This window comes from Myodes glareolus, chromosome 7 (assembly GCF_982192425.1).
Source record: "Myodes glareolus chromosome 7, mMyoGla1.1, whole genome shotgun sequence".
NCBI classification, from domain to species: Eukaryota; Metazoa; Chordata; class Mammalia; order Rodentia; family Cricetidae; genus Myodes; species Myodes glareolus.
This window is the reverse complement of record NC_142032.1, coordinates 79,568,171-79,586,614: the sequence shown is the minus strand read 5'-3', so window position 1 is coordinate 79,586,614 and position 18,444 is coordinate 79,568,171. Positions and strand designations below refer to the sequence as shown.

The 18,444-nt window shown below is 43.5% G+C and overlaps 1 pseudogene; it reads left to right on the top strand.

Moving 5' to 3' along the window:
• The first annotated feature begins 14,823 nt into the window (after nucleotides 1-14,823).
• Nucleotides 14,824-15,929, top strand: LOC125417010 (nuclear envelope pore membrane protein POM 121 pseudogene; annotated as a pseudogene).
• The last annotated feature ends 2,515 nt before the right edge of the window (nucleotides 15,930-18,444 follow it).

The following is an 18,444-nucleotide window of genomic DNA, read 5'->3' as shown; positions in this document are numbered from 1 at the left end:
ATTGTGCAAGAGAAATGTACTGATCTTGGCTGAATATCAGGCATACCAGTGGCTTCCTGAAGGAGAGCTAGGCTTTCTTTAAAGGAAATTTTAGATGCTAGAGGCAGTGGTATTGACATTAAACGACCATTCCTTTCTGTCCCAGGGGTAACATCTGGGTAGCACTCAGTGAAGAGGTGACCACATATTTATGTGTTGTAAAGTGTTCATAGATGTGAGGTGCTAGGGGAAGCAAGCTGACAGCTACTGTTAAGTCTAGGTGCCCTCCCGACTGCTTCAGCTTTTCTGTCTGAACATTGGGTAAGAATCTTCCTTTCATTTCCCCAGTTACATCTCACTTGCCTGTATCTTTCCACTTTGCAGGATGGATGTAAAGGTTAATTCTACATCTGTAACTTCGGGACAGGTTTCTTCCTGGCTGCCAACCTCTCTGATGATTCGTCTTGGCTGTTGTGTAATAGAGTGTCACTTCTTCCCACTCTCTCTTTGAAACAGCCTATTTAAAGAAAGATGATTTGGGGGTTAGAGTCAATAAAATCAGGTGCAAAGCAATTCCTCAGCATGTTTGGTCCTCAGCAGATGGGCTGGGTGGCTGGGAGGCCATTTTTGCTGACAAATTGTATGCTTGTCAGTAGTGCAAGCCAGGAGATGCTCTAGCTATGCATATGGAATAGTCTGTGTGTTACATAAAGAAGTGTCTTGGGTGGTTCTTGTGGAAATCCTTCTCTTAGGCCCTTCCTGGAGGGAATGCAGGCCCCACCCACTATGAGCTCTGTCTATTAGAATGACGTAGTCTGTGTTCCCGAGACTCATGCTCGCCAACAGCGAACAGATAAATCCTCTTCACACTTCGTGCTGTTTGGAAGTTACAGAGATCCAGTCCATCTTTGGAACTTCCTTCCTCACTGTCACCTCCCCGTCGTTCCTTCCTTTGTTCTTCCGCAGTCACTTGTACCTGACCTTACGTTCTTGTCAGAGGACTCACATTCTGGGGATGGACCACACATATTGAAGTCTGGGTTTGATTTGTTTGACTTGCTCCTCAGCCTTGGACAGCTCACTGTTGGATGGCGTTGCTGTGTTACTTTCCCTGCATTATTGCCATTTCTGCTACTTTTCTCTGCAAATTCAAGATCAGGTTTGATTTCCAGGGAGCATCTGGTACAGTAGGATTAAGAAGGGAAAGAAACATGAGCAGAGGGGACAGAGAAGGGAGGAAGAGCCTGCTTTATAACAGCCCTCTGAGAGAGCTAAGCCCCCATGACCCAAACACCTCCCATTATGCTCATCCAGTAAAATCTCGACATGGGTTTCTGTGGGGGCAAACAATCCTAAAACAATAGCAAGGTTCATCTCTGAAAATAGAGGCGACAAGCAGTTGTGAAGTCTGGAGGTCTTTGTTTCCGTGCTCTTATGAATACCTTAGAATGAAGCAAGGATAACGCGTTTGCATTTGTCAAATTGCATCCATGGAGCTTCACTGTATAAACATGTTTTTTCCAAAGCCTTACTTTACAGCAAAATATGCCGGATAGGAGGAGCTACCGAAGAAGCAGCAAAGAGGTCATTAAGATGCTCTACCATACATGCACAAATGTGATACTTTAAAGCTGTCCAGTAGTATCAGGTGAGTAGATGTATTAATACTCGCAGTGGATCAATACAAAAACAAGGATGGTAGAGAAAGGAAGAGACACTAGCAGACCAACGCTAGTCACTTTCCATGGAAGTTTTACACATCATTGATTTCCTGACAGGTATATCCTATACGTAGGTTATACCTACACCCTCTATGGGACAGTATAATTTGAAGGGTTCTACCAAATAGAAAAATTAAAGCACCATATTTTAATTTAGAATTTTACATGAATTTTTCTTTCTATGCAATAAGTTATATTTATTTTAATATGTTAAAAGAAAATTTTCTTTAACAACAGAACTATTATTTTAATTACCAAACTTATGAAAGTAGGAATCTGAATACAAATGAATCTCTTCTCTGTTATTGATGGGCGATGTTACTTGAGTCAAGTTTCCAACCTTAGAACCACCAGACTAAGCAGGCATGCACAGCTTTGCTGTACATCCCTGGAAAAACATTCAGAAAACATGAGCCATGGGTGTGTAGACACGCATCCAAAAGAGAAAAAAGCACTTCCACATACTTCAGTAAAAGGAAAATCTATTTTTATTTTAGCTCTTCGCCTCCTTCATAGTGACTGCGTTGTTCCGAGTGATACAAACACAGACGCGAGGAACAGAACTGAACTTCGCTAAGATTCTTAGAATGCAGTGTGTCCCAGGCTGTGTATCTTCTCCCCTGCTTTCCCGAAGGCAGAGCTTAAACATCCTCTCCAGCTCAGCACTAGTAGGAAGCGTTTCTTCTAGGCTGTCGGTCCTGAAATAGAAAATGACTCACCGTGGGAGTGAAATGTGGAAGTAGAGGGCCCCAAGATGATGGTTGTAAAGATAGCTCTACAGGAATGGGGGAGGACTGGCGGCTTGTGTTACAGTTGGCTAAGCTCGACGCTCCATCCTGCGCACAGTGGCCAGCATTCTTTAGAAGATATGGGACATTTAAATGTACCTGGACCCATAAACCTTTGATCACATAGGGTGTGTGTGTGTGTGATGAAGAGCACAGATGGACTGGGAGGAGGTTCATATCTGAGGTGCTATTGGCAGGTGGTGGCTGTTGGAAAGAGCGGGTCAGTTTTCTTCAGCGACGTGGACCCTGAGAAACTGTCCGTGCCCAGTAGATGATCCTACACCCATGCATATCCAGGGTTCACTATGTGGATCCAGTAAGTTTTAAAGAGTACAGGAAAGTGATGGTAGTTGAGGGGAGGGAAGAATAGAATGAAGGGGAATGGTGAAGTGGATTTAATCAAACTACATTAATGTACAAAGAACAGTGATACTTTGTTTATGATCTAACAAATAAAGCTTGTCTATCGACCAGAATGCAGAGAAGCCACACTAAATAGTCACAGAGGCCAGATGGTGGTGGCACACACATTTAATCCCAGCACTCGGGAAAGAGAGGCAGACGGATCTCTGTTAGCTTAAGGTCACCTTGGGTACACGTGATTGATCCAGTCGAAAACAGACACAGCTCTCACGAAGGTGATCCCAGCATTTAGGATCCCAGGCCTTTAATCCCAGCACTATGGAAGTGGAGACTAGAGTGTTATTACTGAGCAGAGAGAGGAATATAAGGCGGGAGGAGACAGGAGTTCAGCACAGTATGAGGATGCAGTCAGAGCACAGATTTGCTCCTTTGGTGTGAGCATTGGTAGAGGCCAGGGCTCCTCTAGTCATGGCTGCCGCTCTGCTTCTCCGCCCCTTCAGCTTTCACTCCCTGATAGCTGACTCTGAATTTTCATTAATAAGACCAATTAGAATTTGTGCTACAATGACGCTTTCAAACAATAACAAAAAATATCCTTAAAAAGATGGGGCAGTCAGAGTTGGGTAACAGTACTGATTCTGATAATTACCAAACTTCTTAACTTTTAAACACATAAATCATAATTAAGCGGAATATGGTACATTTCTTATCATTGCAGCGTTCAAGAGGGTGAGTCGGGGGGATCGTGAGTTTGAGATCAACCTGGACTACAGAGACTCAGTTTCAAAAAAGAAAGGAGTAGAAGGAAGAGAGGGGAGGGAGGCAGAGGGCAAGCAGGAGGAGGATAATAGGGAGGAAAGGGGAGCAAAAAATCTCAAAATCAAGAATGATCATAGGTTTCATGTAAGAAGCAATTTAGTCTTCCTAAAAATGTCTTTATAAATCATAAGAGTATGTTATACATAAAGAGAAATGTTTAAGATTTATTTCTTACTTTTTGTTAAGTGTACATGTAGGGGGTTCCCATGGGTGTGGGTGTGTCGGTGCAGATGCCTGTGAAATCCAGAAGAGGGTGTCAGATGCCCTAGAGCTGGAACTAGCTGCAGTTGTGAGCTGGGAACTGAACATGGGTCCTTGTAAGAGCAGCAAGGGCCTCAAACATGGAACCATATCTTCAAAGTCCATGAAGATAGATATTTTTTAATGGATAGTAAAATAAACAACATATGGCCTGAACAGTGGGAAAGAATATATTTTTCTTGTTTCAGAAGATTGTTATTATGAATTATTAATTCTGAATAAATTAATGTGTATTTAATGTTTAATGTGATTTTTCTAAAAAAATGTACTACTAATAAGCTGTTTTTAAAAAATGTTCTTTGACAATTTTAAATGGATATAGAGTACATTTTGCTCACACCTCTCACATTTTTCTCTCTCTCTATCTCTCTCTCTCTCTCTCTCTTCCCCTTTGAAAACTCTATATTTCAGTTCCCAGGTTCTATTTAAGTTCAAATGTGTTATTTGATTTTTGAGCTGTTTTTGAATATTCTGGATACCTGTATATTCTGGATATTAATCCTCTGTCAGATATATAACTGGCAGACTCTCTCCCACTCTGTGGACTCTGCCTTCACTTGGCCCATTATTTCTTTAGCTGAACAGAAACGTGTGTGCGTGTCTGTGTACGTGCGTGCGTGCGTGCATGTGTGTGTGTGTGTGTGTGTGTGTGTATGTGTGTGAAATCCCAATTGTCATTTGCTGGCCTTAATTCTTGGGCAAATGGAGCCTTGTTCAGAAAGTTCTTCCTTACACCTCTGTCATGTAAAGAACTGCCCATGTTTTCTTCTACTGGTTCCAGGGCTTCATGTTTAGGTCTTTGATCCATTTTAGTGTTTGTGCAAGATGATAGAAGTGGTTCTAACTTGATCTTTGCATGTGGACACCCAGTTTCCCAGCAACACTCAGTGAAGATGCTTTCTCTTCCCTGGCATATATTTTTTGGAGATTTTGTAAAATATTAAGTGACTGAAGATACATGTCTGGGTCTTTGATTTTGTTCCATTGGTCTACAAGTCCATTTTGCGCCAATACCTTATTATTTTTATTACTATGACTCTATCATATACCTTAAGATATAGAATTGTAATGCCACCAATTTTTTAATTTTGCTCAAGAGACGTGTGTGTGTGTTTTTGTCTGTGTGTGTCTGTGTCTGTGTGTCTGTGTATGTGTTGGCTTAATGGGGTCTTTCATTATTTCATATGTATTTTAGGATGCTTTTTCCTATATCTGTGAAGAAAGAGATGCGGATTTTGATTGGGATTGCATTGAAACTGTAAATAGCTTTTGAGAGAATGGCGTGCTAACCCTAACTATGCAGCAGTGCCGTACATGACTTGCCAGTAGCCAACAGTTCTCTTGTTGAATTTAAGATCCTCTCAATAAGAGATATACCATACCTTATTGTGGAGAAACCACAATAACCAATTGACTAACTCAGCACAATCCTTAACAACAGGTCTATAAATGTTTGCCCTTGTTTCCACAGATAAGTGTGGTCTTTACCCCTTATGGAGGAAATTTCTCTTTGTAACAGACAGCAACCACAATAGGAAACTACAGCCAATCAAAATGCAGAGTTGTGAAAGCAACTACAAACACAGTTGCACCTAAAGCTCAGGGAACCTTGCAGGAAAGGTGGCGGAAAGATTACAAGATCGGGGTGTTGGCTGTGATATTGTGTCTCTTTGAAATGTCAGAAGCTTCACCTATAAAGCTTGACTACATGGCTACACACATGAGCTCAACAAGAATGATTCCAAAATGAATGGAGAAAAGTCCACAAGGTCTCAAAAACTACAGGTGCCTAAGGAAAACTGGGAGTGGGAGAGGCAAAGTTTCCCATAGCGCTGCAGTTGGTCAGCCAGTGCCAAATGGTCAGCCCCAGAAACATCCAGATGAGAACACTGCTCAGACTGAGAAGGTTTTATTTAGAAATCTACATGCACTTGCAAACACAAATATGAATCCAATAACAAATAATGGAAAAAGAGACCATGCATCATAAGGAGAGCATGGTGGAATGAATGGGACGATTAGTAGGGAGGAAAGAGAGGGGAGAAGTGTCGTTACATTTTAATCTCAAAAAAAAAAAAATAGAGAAGAAAAAGTTGAGAGCGGCATCCATGCAGAAGCCGAGCAGCAGTTACCAGGTGGATCCTGGGGAGGCAGGTCAGGGGGCACACACCTGACGTACAGGAGGAAGGAGGAGCCTCATGATGCAGCCACAGCATGAGGAGTGTAGCCAATATTGCTCTGCAAACTGGAAATCTACTGAAAGACTAAATTTTGGGATAACTATGTATTGTTGGGGTTGTTGATTTGCCTGAGACGTAGTCATCCTGTCATTATGCACGTGTACAGCAAAGCAGCATTTCAGAAGTCTTAAGTGTATATCATGAAAAACAATTTTAAACTCAAAAATTGGGTTTTTTGTTATGAAAAGAGAAAGAAAATACGTCAGTTGGTGGATGTTTGAGATGACAGAGTGCTGACACGGCAGGCGGGGGGTTGGGGGTGGGGGCTGCAGTCACTTCCTAAAGGTGCTTTTCCCAGGGAAGTAGATGTCCAGTTCTGTGCGGCACATGGACATATGTGAGTGCAGGAAATGGATGAGAGCAGCTGAAAATGGTGGCCTTTCCTCTTAGGGAGTGGAAATTTACAGATCAAAAAAGGAAGGAAACCTTGACTCCTCCATGTGGCTGTAAAGTTGGAAACATCAGTAAACAATATCAATGTGGTATTGATACAAAACAAGCTTGGATCATCTTATAATATCAGAAAGCAACAAATTGCAAAGCATAAATCTCTGAACTAACTTGGAGCCCAAGGACTAACTGAAAACTCTCCAATGAGTGAAAGTGGACAGTTTAAAGACAGAAAATGAATGAAGTAATATTAGATTATAATAAAAAATGTAAAACAATTTTTTGTAGTGTGCACTGACATAAATACATGACCAAATAAATTAACAAGTCAGTGGTAAAATACAAACTTCTCTTACGAAAGAATTCAGATAAATTATGTACATTTTCCACTCTTGAGATGTCTGAGCGAGCATAACTGCCCACTCCTTAAATGTGGACTATAAATTCATCCAAAGATTGCAGTGTGAAGAACGGGACAGGGGAGCATCCTTGCAATGGGAAAGAAAAGACAAAAGAAGAACATCATTTGAGGAGAAGGGGGACGCTGCCTGATTCAAGATGGTAAGTTTGAATCCTGGTAGAGAAGAGTGTCAAGGACCAGATTCTACAGAGCTCCTCGGTCTCTGGGGCATCTGGCCTCCCCTGAGTGTCTCTGTACTTCATGCCATTTGGATTTGTGTTGAGATCGTTTCATGTAGCACAGGCTGAGCCTCCTGGATCCAAGTGCTGGGATGCAGGCAGGCACCACCATGCCCACTAGACTGCTTTGATTCTAAAACTCGAAGCCTTCTGTGAATTCCCCACAGCTGAGCAGGAGTGAGCTCCTCAGCCCTGGTGAGTGAGCCCTGAATCACTGAATCACCATTCACATCTCTCATTTCCATGGGTTAGAACTAGTCATACCGGCCAAGCTGGAAGGAGATTAAAAAGCAAATAGGCTTTTCACTTTCCATGACACACCCACACTCACTTACCCTGTTCCCCAAATCAGGTTCTTTCCTTGCTATTTTCATAAATGATTGTCCTGTTCCTTTTCTATTTACATGTTATGGGCCCAGAGCTGTCCTCAGGCCTCCAAGATACTCACTTTCCACACCCCCTGGGGAGCATTTCCCTCCTTTTCTCTTCAACTCTCATTGAGCTCAGTTAGCTGTAAAATTGAAGATTTATATTCTCTGCTGCTTTCCCGGGCTCCGTATCCAAATTTCTAATTTTCTACCTATTTCATCTGAATTTCCTGTGAGTACCCTACAGTCGTACATTTCAGACAAAGCCATCTTCGTTGGCATATCTTTCTTCTTGTTCTCGATGCCTGTATCCTTTAAAGCAGGAATTCTCCTGGGCATCCAGACTGTGGCTGACACACTTCTCACACTGACTCTGATCTTGTGTTTACAGAAAGCAGCTCAAAGCAGCTGCCGACTCTGTAGCATGTTCATCTCTTACCAAGTTTTGAAACAAGTGTCATGTGCTGGAAAGTAGCCCTGCCTTCTCTAGGTTATCCTAAAAAAATCATTGAATAGGTTTTGTCATACACATGTGGTCACACATATGCTTGGGGGAGCGCACACACACACAATTTATAAGAAAAAAACTAATCACACACAACAGTAACAAGGTTTTCTTTTTCCCCTTTATTTCAGGAAAGTATTGGCTCACAGATTACCTGCCCTAATGGCTAATTCTGAGCACTGCTATTTCTTAGTACTAGATATGCATCATAAGTGGCAATATGCTTTACTCACAATATGGTACCTGCTTTTACCATTCAATCCCTTAGTTTATAGAAATTTATATATATATATATATATATATATATATATACTATAGTGTGTATGTGTTTATATTTACATATATACACGTGTGTCATTAGTTGCTTTCCTGTTGCTGTGATAAAGCACCATGATCAAAGTAATTTACAGAAGGAAGAGTTTATTTTGGCTTATAGTTCCAGAGAGATGAGTTCCTGCCATGATGATGGTAGGGAGTCATGGTAGCAACAAGCAGAGAGGAGCAGGAAGCTGAGAGCTGTCATCTTATGGCACAAGCACAAAGCAGAAAGAGCCAATTGGAAGTGGGAAGGCTCTTTACTCTCAAAGTTTACACCAGTGATCAACTCCCTCCAGCAAGGCCATAGCTCCTAAACCTCCACAAACAGCACCGTCAACTGGGGGCCAAGTATCTGAGCCTCTTGGGGACATTCTCATTTGTTCAAACCTCACTCTCTCCACACACACCCCAGGGTTACACTTACCTGAGTAAGGGAGTTAGTTAGTTTTAAGGAAGTCTGCAACATTGAAGTTACATGACAAAGCAGAGAAAGAGCCAAAGGTTCTGCAGTTCTGCTTGGGCAGCCATCTTGACTGAATGCTAGGATCCACACAAATGGACTGAGTGTGGGCTGCAAATCTAACCAAGTCTCAGATGTAATACCAGACAGACACATTTGAGTCTCTGTCATATCATGGTGGAGAGACACTCACAGTCTCCCTAAAACAGTGACATTGTGGAGAAGGAAGAATTAAGTGATCAGAATGAACTATGCCCACAGTAGAGATGACCCTCATCCTGTGTTAGCAAGATGTTAAAACAAACCTTGTCTGAGTACAGGTTCTGGTGTGGTCCAGATCTCTGTAGATGTGGCTTCTGATACCACCGAAGGCAGAGAGGATAGGGCTGCACAGAGTCGCCTCACCCCTCATTTTCTGTAACACTGGGAAATTCTAGTCCTGTCCTTTACTGGCTGAAACACTCAGGAGAGGGGATCCTACACCTCCCCTAGGCAATACAATAGCTGATCCTAATCACAGGGACAGAAACAAACTGGCCCTAAGGGAGTGACAATGGGAGAGCTGGTCACACAGCTTTGTGTACCAAGTGGTGGCATGTGTGAAGGAAATATTTCCTCCTGCGTTCCTCCCTCACCGTCAGTAGCAAGTTGGGGGCCAGACCCAACCCTTTACGAGCTGTGGCACTTGGGAGAATGGGCCTTGAGCCTCACAGGGGCAACACAGTAGGGACCCTATAGACAGTGGCATGGGTGAGCCAGCCTTGAGACGTGAGAGGGGCATATCTGATGCCACCTCCTTTGTCTGCTGTGTGGTAATAGGAGTGAAGTAAAGATGCTCACCCCCTTTGCCCCTACTGCCTCCAGCTGGCAAGGAAGCTGACTGGCCCCTTTACCAACTACAATGCTCAGGAAAGGGGTCCCTGCACCTCATTTGGGTAGCACAGTAGAGTTGATTCTATTGAGGGAACAGGTGAGCCAACCCTGAGAATGTGAGATGGCTCATTCATTTCCCGGCTGCCTGGATACAAATAATAACACAGAAACTATATTAATTACAGCATTGTTTGGCCAATAGTCTAGGTATATTTCTAGCTAACTCTTACATCCTAAATTAACCCATTTCTATTAATCTGTGTATGGCCATGAAGCTGTGACCTACCAGTAAGGATCTGGCTGGCAGCACACATCTTTCTCCTTTGGCAGTTACATGGTATCTCTTTGACTCTGCCTACTTATTCTCTACATCTCTGTTCAGATTTCTCACCTGGCTTTACTCTAAGTCATTGACCAAAACCGCTTCTTTAATAACCAATGATAATAAAACATATTCATAGCATACAAAGGGGAATCCCACATCACCTTCCCTTTCATGTCTAAATAAAAAGGATTTTTTAACTTAATATAGTAAAATTACATACACAAAACAGATTTCAAACAAGAATTACAGTTACAATATTTATATTTATCTTTTATCATAACTAAAGAAAAATTACAATTATAACTATTTATTTTTTAATTCTATCAAAGACCCAAGAAGGATATAATATTATCTATGTTAACAGGAAGTGCATTGTAAGCAACTTCTAAAACTCTAGAATTGACAGAGACATCTTGCTGCCTGGACAGTCACCCAAAGTTCTTCTTTAACATTAGCGAATTCATCTTCAGCCTACAGGCCCATAGTATCCAGGAAACTTTTCTATGAAGCAGAAAATCTGAAAGACTGTTTTACCTCTATTGACAGTTTGTCAATCACTTTCTTCAGAATTTTGTAGAATTTCTGGAAGACTCCTTCATAAAGCAGGAATCCTGAAGGACTGTCTCACCTTTAGGCAAGTTCAGCAGTCATTTTTCTGTGGGTCCTGCATGTCCAGTTCATACTGCATACCATCAAGTAGTCCACGCAAGAGCAGTTTCTTGTTCAAATGGATAACAAATTCCATAAAGAGCTTCTTCAATGCTCATTATCCTCTTGAAGTAATTGGTGCTGAAAGAAGCAAACATAACTCACTGTTGAGAAAAGTCTAAGTTATTAAAACATTTTAAATACCATATTCTGTAGGTCTTTGAAAGGGTTGAAGAATACCTATTTAATCTGAAATATATCTCTATACATCTAGAAAACCTAACTAACCTGACTACAAGTTTGACTATTATGGATGACTTTCTATTAATCTGTATTTCTTAGCTATACATTACATTTGTAAATGAGTTGCACAAACACAGTACCTTAAACAAGAGCAGCAATACATATACACAGTGTAACAACATCAACTTTAAATTTGTATCAATAGACCAAGATCCATGCCAATGCAAAGTATATATCTCTATATCATATCTCCCGTATTTTTTATAGAAATTGACTGTGACCATCAATAACTTACAAGCAATCCCTTTTAAATGAAAACAATCATTTATAAACAATATTTAGGAATTTGCGCATAGTTTTTTAGACTACTTCCTGCTGATTGGGGGCACTATTATTCGGGTCTTTCAAGGGGTAACCTGTGTGGTTAGTCCATTTTAGCTATCAGTCCTGAAGCTGTTGTGGATGTTTGACCACCCAGGCCATCACTTCAGGGGGATCTTGTTTGGTGAAAACAAATTAGACTAGAAGGAATTCACAGGTTCTCATTTTCTGTGGAAACAAAAGCAGAACTGCTTTTCCCAAGCAACATGTCTTTAGGCTCAAATTTTGAAATCAAGAAACCTTTAAAATAAATATATTGGTTTAGTTTAGCAGCCCCTACAATCAAATGTCTGTGTGAAGTCAAAAAAGTTCAAAGAAAACACAACAGTATACATAATCTAGACTCTCTGTGTATTTTCCATCTTTATGTGGCTTTTTAAAATTACTTTTACTCCTTTAATCTATGTCTATCTATACTCTTTTACATTACTATTACAGTCTTTTAAAAGACTTTGTTTTAGTTTTTTAACTGTCTATACTCTTTTTCTTCTCTCTCCCAAGCCTATGTACATTTATCCAACACTGTGACACAATTAGACACCTTTTTTAAAAAAAAAAATTCTGAATCTGTCTTTATTGCATATCTGTAATCATTTTCTGTCCAGGAGCGCTTTTTTTTTAAAAAAAAAATGCTAAGTAGGCATGGCTAGGACTAACTCCACAGCCCTGCTTGCTTGAGGGAACTGACCTTCCCCTTACCATCTGTAGCACTCAGGAGAGACGGTCCTGTTCCTTGCCTTGGCTGCATAGCAGAGATGACCTTGTTGACAGAGCACAGGTGAGGTAGCCCTGGGTGTGTGAGAGTGGGAAAGCTGGCAAACCCCCTCTTTTGCCATGTGGTGGTGAGGGTGAGGGGAAGATGCCCTCTTGCTCCTGTTACATGTGATGGGTGAGAGACTTGACCCTCCTCCTTACCAGCTGAAGAACTCAGGGAAGAGGGCCCTGTACCTCACTTGTGGGCAGCACAGTAGAGCTTTCCTGTTGGCAGAGGTATGGTGAGCCAGCCCCAAAGTTGGGAGCATGGGAGAGCTGTCCCCATTACTCATTTGTCTTGTGGCAGCATGGGAGAGATGCCCCCCTTCAATATCTGAGGCAGGTGGGAGAGCTGGTCCTGATGTCATAAGAGCAGGAGATCAGCCTCTGCCCATCATAGATGCAGTATTCCAGAGAGTGGCCCCTACACTACACCTCATCTGAACAACACAGTAGAGCTGGCCCTGAAAGTGTAGGTGTGGGAAAATAGACCCTGGGGTTGTGAAAGCCAGAGAACTGGCCCTGCCCCTTGTTCATTGGGGCAAGGGATGAGCTAGCCAGGGCAGTGTTGGAGAGCTCACCCTGGTGGTGAAGATGAAGAGAGCTGGTCGGCTGATCAACCCTACAAGAACCCAGGCCCAGAACTAGGCCCACCCCAACATCCACCCCATCTGTGATCTGCTGGAGCACACGGGTAGTGGGGGGGGGGCGGGGAGGGAGGCAGGAGGTATTCAGTACTGATGACCCAAGGCTACAGGATCTCCATGACACAGGGCAGCAACAGGATGTTCCAGAAGAGTCCCATTGACAGTCCAATGTCAATAGTGCAGCAGAGACCAGGAGCCTCAAAGACTAATGATATCTGTTGATTAAACCCCTGCATATAACAATTGTGGATATTGGAGCTTATTGCATGACTCGCTGTGTAACACTTCAGCTTCCATGACCCGATTTTTCCTTTCTTCTTTTTTTTTATTTTAAATTTTGTTTGTTTTATTTATTTTGGGGGATAGTGGGAGGTAAGTGGGATGGGAAGGCATGGTGTGGAAGACACAAAGAATAGATGTCAGAATGATGATGCATATGCGCAACAGGCGTTAGTAACAATTGCAAACACACCCATTCGAAGAGCTAGAGAAAGCTTCCCTGAAAGTCTGTCTCCACGTGGTCACTAACAGTACAACAAAATGAATAAAGAAAAGATTATAAAACTGGAGTGTAGGAAGCTAAAGCTAAGAGGAGCCAACCTGGGGGCTTGCCTGGTGCTGTCAGAGGTCCTGATCATGCCTAGCAAATGAGAGGTAACCATGTGAAGTTACCTGAGGGCCTAGCAACAGGCACTGTCAGAGGTCCTGATTGTGCTTAGCCAATGAGGGCTGACCTTGCAATGTCAATGGATCGGAATGCCTTGGCATTGGGAGGGTATGTATGTTTTTCCCCTTTGTTAAAAAAAAAAAATGAGTCGACCCTATCCCTTTTACCAGACACGTGGCATCTGTGTTCATTGACGTCACACCTTCTCACTCTCTCCCCTGAGGAAGCATGAGGGCCCAGCTACATCTGGCCCCCAGAAAGGAACTTCTAGCATAAGTTTGAGCTTGCCTGGCCAAAGTCTTTTGTGCATTGCAGCTGTAATTTATGTGTTTTGCCTGGAATAGTTTCCAGTCGTCTTCCTCCCCTCACCCACAGTGCTGGACAGCACCCCCGATACAATGTATTTTCTGTGAAAAGACTCCCTCAGTCTCTTTGGCAGGTAAATGTTGGGATTCTCATCCTTTTCCTTTGCTGTGTTGTCTGTCAGGCTTATCTGCCCATCCTGCTAGGAGGGCATTTATTTCTGTTACACAATTTCCCACACCTGTTGACTGTTGCTTCCCTCTACAAAATGGGTAACCTCATCTTTACCCCTTCCATGTTTGATCTCTCTAAGCCCAGTGAAGGCAAGACAGACAGTTCAGGCCCGAGAGGCCTGCTGCGGAGAGTGTGGTCACAATTAAGACTGTATGTGCTGCTTCCAAATCAGCTCCACTTCCGCCCCAGGAAGCTATATCACCACTGGTCGGTACTCTTGGTGTGACTGGTGAAGTCAAGGTGTGGCCCCTATCAGGAGGACCAGGCCAGGCCCACATCTGGGGAGGACCAGTGGGTACCATGGTACTTGGCCTAGCACTACTCAGCCTCAAGCTCACGGCCCGGCTGGTGAGGAGCGGCATGAGGAGCGGCATGAGCACAACCTGGTGGACCATGAGTAATGAACCCCATGGCCCGCAGGACCTGCTGTCATTTGTGAACAGCTTGCACCACCAACCATGGGCCACACCCACTGCTTTGAAAGCTCTGTCTAAGTCAGCAGTCAACAGCAGCCTCTCTGAGCCCTGCTTGGAGGCCTGGACCCCACTGAGCTCCTACTCATGGGCAGCTACCTGGGCAAGCCTGACCCCACTCCAACCTGCCCTAGAGAGTAGGACTCTAAGGCCAGGCCAGGCCACCACCCACACTCATGCTCCCCGCTGCCTGCGTCAGTGGCCCAGGAAGTCTATTAAGTCTATCCTGTGCTTCCCACCCCACTTTTACTACCCTCACAGAGGTTACCCCACTGAGAGTGTGGGTCCTTATTTAGTTAGTTTGTTAAAACACCCCAAAGACAATATCCCATTCAGGAGTCCCAGTATTATTCTCTTGGGGCCCTGCAACATTGTGCTGGAATCATGGTCACAAGAAGGCAGTGCTGACTGCATGGAACTTAAGAATGTTGTGTAGCCCAGTGACCGTGAGGATTATCCCTCCAGACAACAAGTTACTTCACTCACCATTGCCAGGGAAGATACGCAACACAACACTGTCTTCACCATCAAGTGATGCCCCAGGCCCTTGTATATGAAGGAGACTTACAGAGCACCCTTAAAGAAAAGAAGAAAAGAACAGCGGAGAAAGAAGACCAGCTACTACTCAATGGACAGGAAAACAAGAGAAGGTACCATGATAGCCGTGGGAGTGGGCATTCATCATTAGAGCCTCTTGTGGCCAACAGAGACCCTGCTGCATTTGTGCCTAAGCCTAGCTCCCTGAAGAGAAGTCTGGCTTCCCAGAGCTCAGATGAGCACTTGAAACAAATGGTCTTGTACCTCCTTTGCGAGCTCCCTGACTGGTACATGCACAGGAGGCATCCCCAGTTCCACCCCCAATATCATCACCAGCTCCCACAGCTCCACCCATGGAGCGCTCAGCTGTGTAAGAGGAGCAGCCCCACCTCATCCCCCCCTTTCATCCCAGCTTCCTCCTGCCCCCAGACACGAGAGAGCCCAGCCAAGAAAACAAGAGAGGAGGAGCCTTGTCACCCTTTTGGTTATTCAATTCCCTTGGTAATAGACAGTCTCCAGGAAAAGAGGGTACAGGTACAGTGAATGGGAAGCAGAACTCTTGGACTTCCCCACCTATGCCTGGAAGCTCTGGGCAACACAAACACAAAATTCAATTGCTGCCCTCTCAGCAAGGGGACCAGCTCACCCTGTCTCCACCCCTGAGCTTGGCTATTCCATCACTGCTGAACATGGAAAAGGAAAGTCACATTACAGTGGTTTAACAAGGTCCTGGAGGACAAGACGGATGATGTCTCCACCTTAGTCGCTGAAACCCTACCTGCCACCAGTCCTCCTTTCAGGTTCACCCTGCCTGCTGTGGCACCTGCTGCCTCACCAGCCTCCCGCTCCTAGCTCTAACCCATTGTTGGAGAGCTTGAAGAAGATGCAGAACTCTCCAGCCCCACCATCCTCAGAACCTGCCATAACAGCAACTACTACAGCCTCTTCACCTCCAAAGATATCCAACCTCCCAACCCCCTTGTCTCACCACTGACTGGGCCATTGGCCAGTACCTCCTCAGCCACCAAACCTACAGCTGCCTTCCTGGGGCTGACCCTGCCTTATATGCAACATCACTCATTGACACCAAGTCCCCTAGAGTCCCTCAGGTTGAGCCATCTGTCAGCATCCCAGCCTCCACAGCTCCCTCCCTCTCCCTAAAGTGCAGCATGCTGTTTGGGAAGCTGAGTCCACTTATCAACTCTACTCCCCTTGCTACCCCTGGCCCAGCTTGTGTTTCTCCCATGTTTAAGTCCATTTTTATGGCCACACCTAAAAGTGAGAATGATAGCTCCTTGTCATCTAGCTCCTCAGTCACCACTATAAGTTCATCCAGCACATATGCACTATGCCACCTTTTGTGATCTTAAATATGTTCATGTGATAATAGATATCTATTTCTCCTTTGTTTATGCCCTCATCCTTTCTGGGGAGAAACCTGTCAATGGCTCTTAAGTCAAAGGCTCTTAAGTTGACCATAGTAGTTATGCAGGTACCTTGGCCCTTAGGACTGATAATGGTCCTGCCTATGCCTCTCAACAGTTCAATGACTTTTAGAGATCTTGGAAGGGGCAATCCACAGGGACAAGCCATAGTGGAGAGACCATCAGAACTTTTAAGGAGTTGTTGGCCAGGACTGTCTCATCAGAGGCTAGGAGAAATCCTCATCTGACCTTAACAAAGATACTTTTCCATATGAACTTTATCAGTTTTGATGACAAGGGTCTTAGGTCAGCTTACAAGCATTGAGCATCTCTGCCAAGAATCACACACTACTCCTGGTGAGACAGAGATTTATCTCCCTCAATGACAGTCACCAGCCTCCTGCTACCCATGGGAGAGGGTATGCTTGTGTTTTTCCTCAGACTGCCACAAGGTCAATATGAGTTCCAGTAAGAGATGTATGCCCAGCCATGGATCAGCTTCCTCCCATCAAGGAGGGAATAACCCAGGATGAATAATGTATACACTCCTCTTTCTTGCCCTCAGTGTACCCCCCAAACAAATTGATTTATTAAGGGCAGAAGTTATGGCCTTTGACTCTTCATGTTTTGAATTAATTTGTCATAATCTAAAAGGCTATTTGATTCTTCCTTGGTGCCCACATATGCATTAATTGACAGGGTGGTATTGTTAATCCTTATTCTCTTTAAATGTTTCCTGCAGCAGATCCAACATCAGTGGACAGCAACTAAGGCGACTACTCTTCGGGTGTTATGACTCTTAGGCATCCTTGCAATCCTCTGCAGGAGGTTATGTGTGCCTCACTATCTATAATTCAAAAGCTACTGCCTAGTCCCCCAACCCTGGCAGCTCTCCAGGAATGAATGCTCTTCAAGGGTTAGTAGTCAATGGCAAGTCAGAGCTTGTTCTGCAGACACAGTCCAGTTGCTAAGCCCTCCAGATGCAGGGTCAATAAGGCCTGAGCAGAGAACTCTGGTTCCCACTGAGCACTCATGTAATAAATATAAAAGGGTGGATATGTTGGAAGTTAAGGCCTACCAGGCCAAGAGGAGCCAACCTGGAGCCTGCCTGGTGTTGTCAGAGATCCTAATTGTGCCTAGCCAATGAGGGGCGATCACCTGATGTCAACAGATTGGAATACCTGGGTGTTGGAAGGGTATATAAGTTTTTCCCTGTTATTAAATATATGAGTCTTCCCTATCCCTTTCACCAGATTCCCGGTGTCTGTGTTTGTTGACATCATGCCTTTTTACCCCTTCCCCAAGGAAGACATTAGGGCCCAGCTACACCGGAAGACAGATCAACAATCAACTCTGACCACTGTAGTGCTCCCCTCCATGCTCCTCTCCAAGGTCCTTTCCATGTTCCTCTCTATAGTCCTCCCCATAGTATTCTCCATGGTCTTCTCCATAGTCCTCACCATGATTCTTTCCATGGTCCTCTCCTTTGTCCTTTCCATGGTCCTCTCCATATTCCCCTCAATGCTCTTCTCGGTATTAGGGAGAATAATTAGATGATCAGTATAAGGGTAATGCACATGAAAAGTAATATGCTAATCTCAGAGAATTATGGAATTATCCATGAAACAATAAGGGAAAACAAATTAATTTAAACTATGTACAAGACATACAAAGGACAAGTTTTAATAATATTGAAAACTTTTGAATTTTACAGAGTATGTTCTCCAAACACAAAGTTTAACTACAAATCAATGACAAATTCACCTTCAAAATTCTCAAATTTGGGAAGTAAATTGTGTTCTTTTAAATGGTTCATAGGTGTGAACAGAAAGCAAAAAAAGTTATTAGAGAGTAAAGGATAAACATTTTCAGAAATATGAACGTGTAGGCTACAACTGACAAAGGGCATAGTGAGAAATTTATGACATTGAATTCTTACACTAAGAGAAGAAGAAATATGTCACCTCAGTTACAGTGGAAGAAAATATTAAAGCCAAAGTCACTAAGAAAAAGAAGAATAAAAATAAAATGAGAAATCAATGGAAAAGAAAGGAAGAAAACACACAGAAATATGCAAATGAGTAA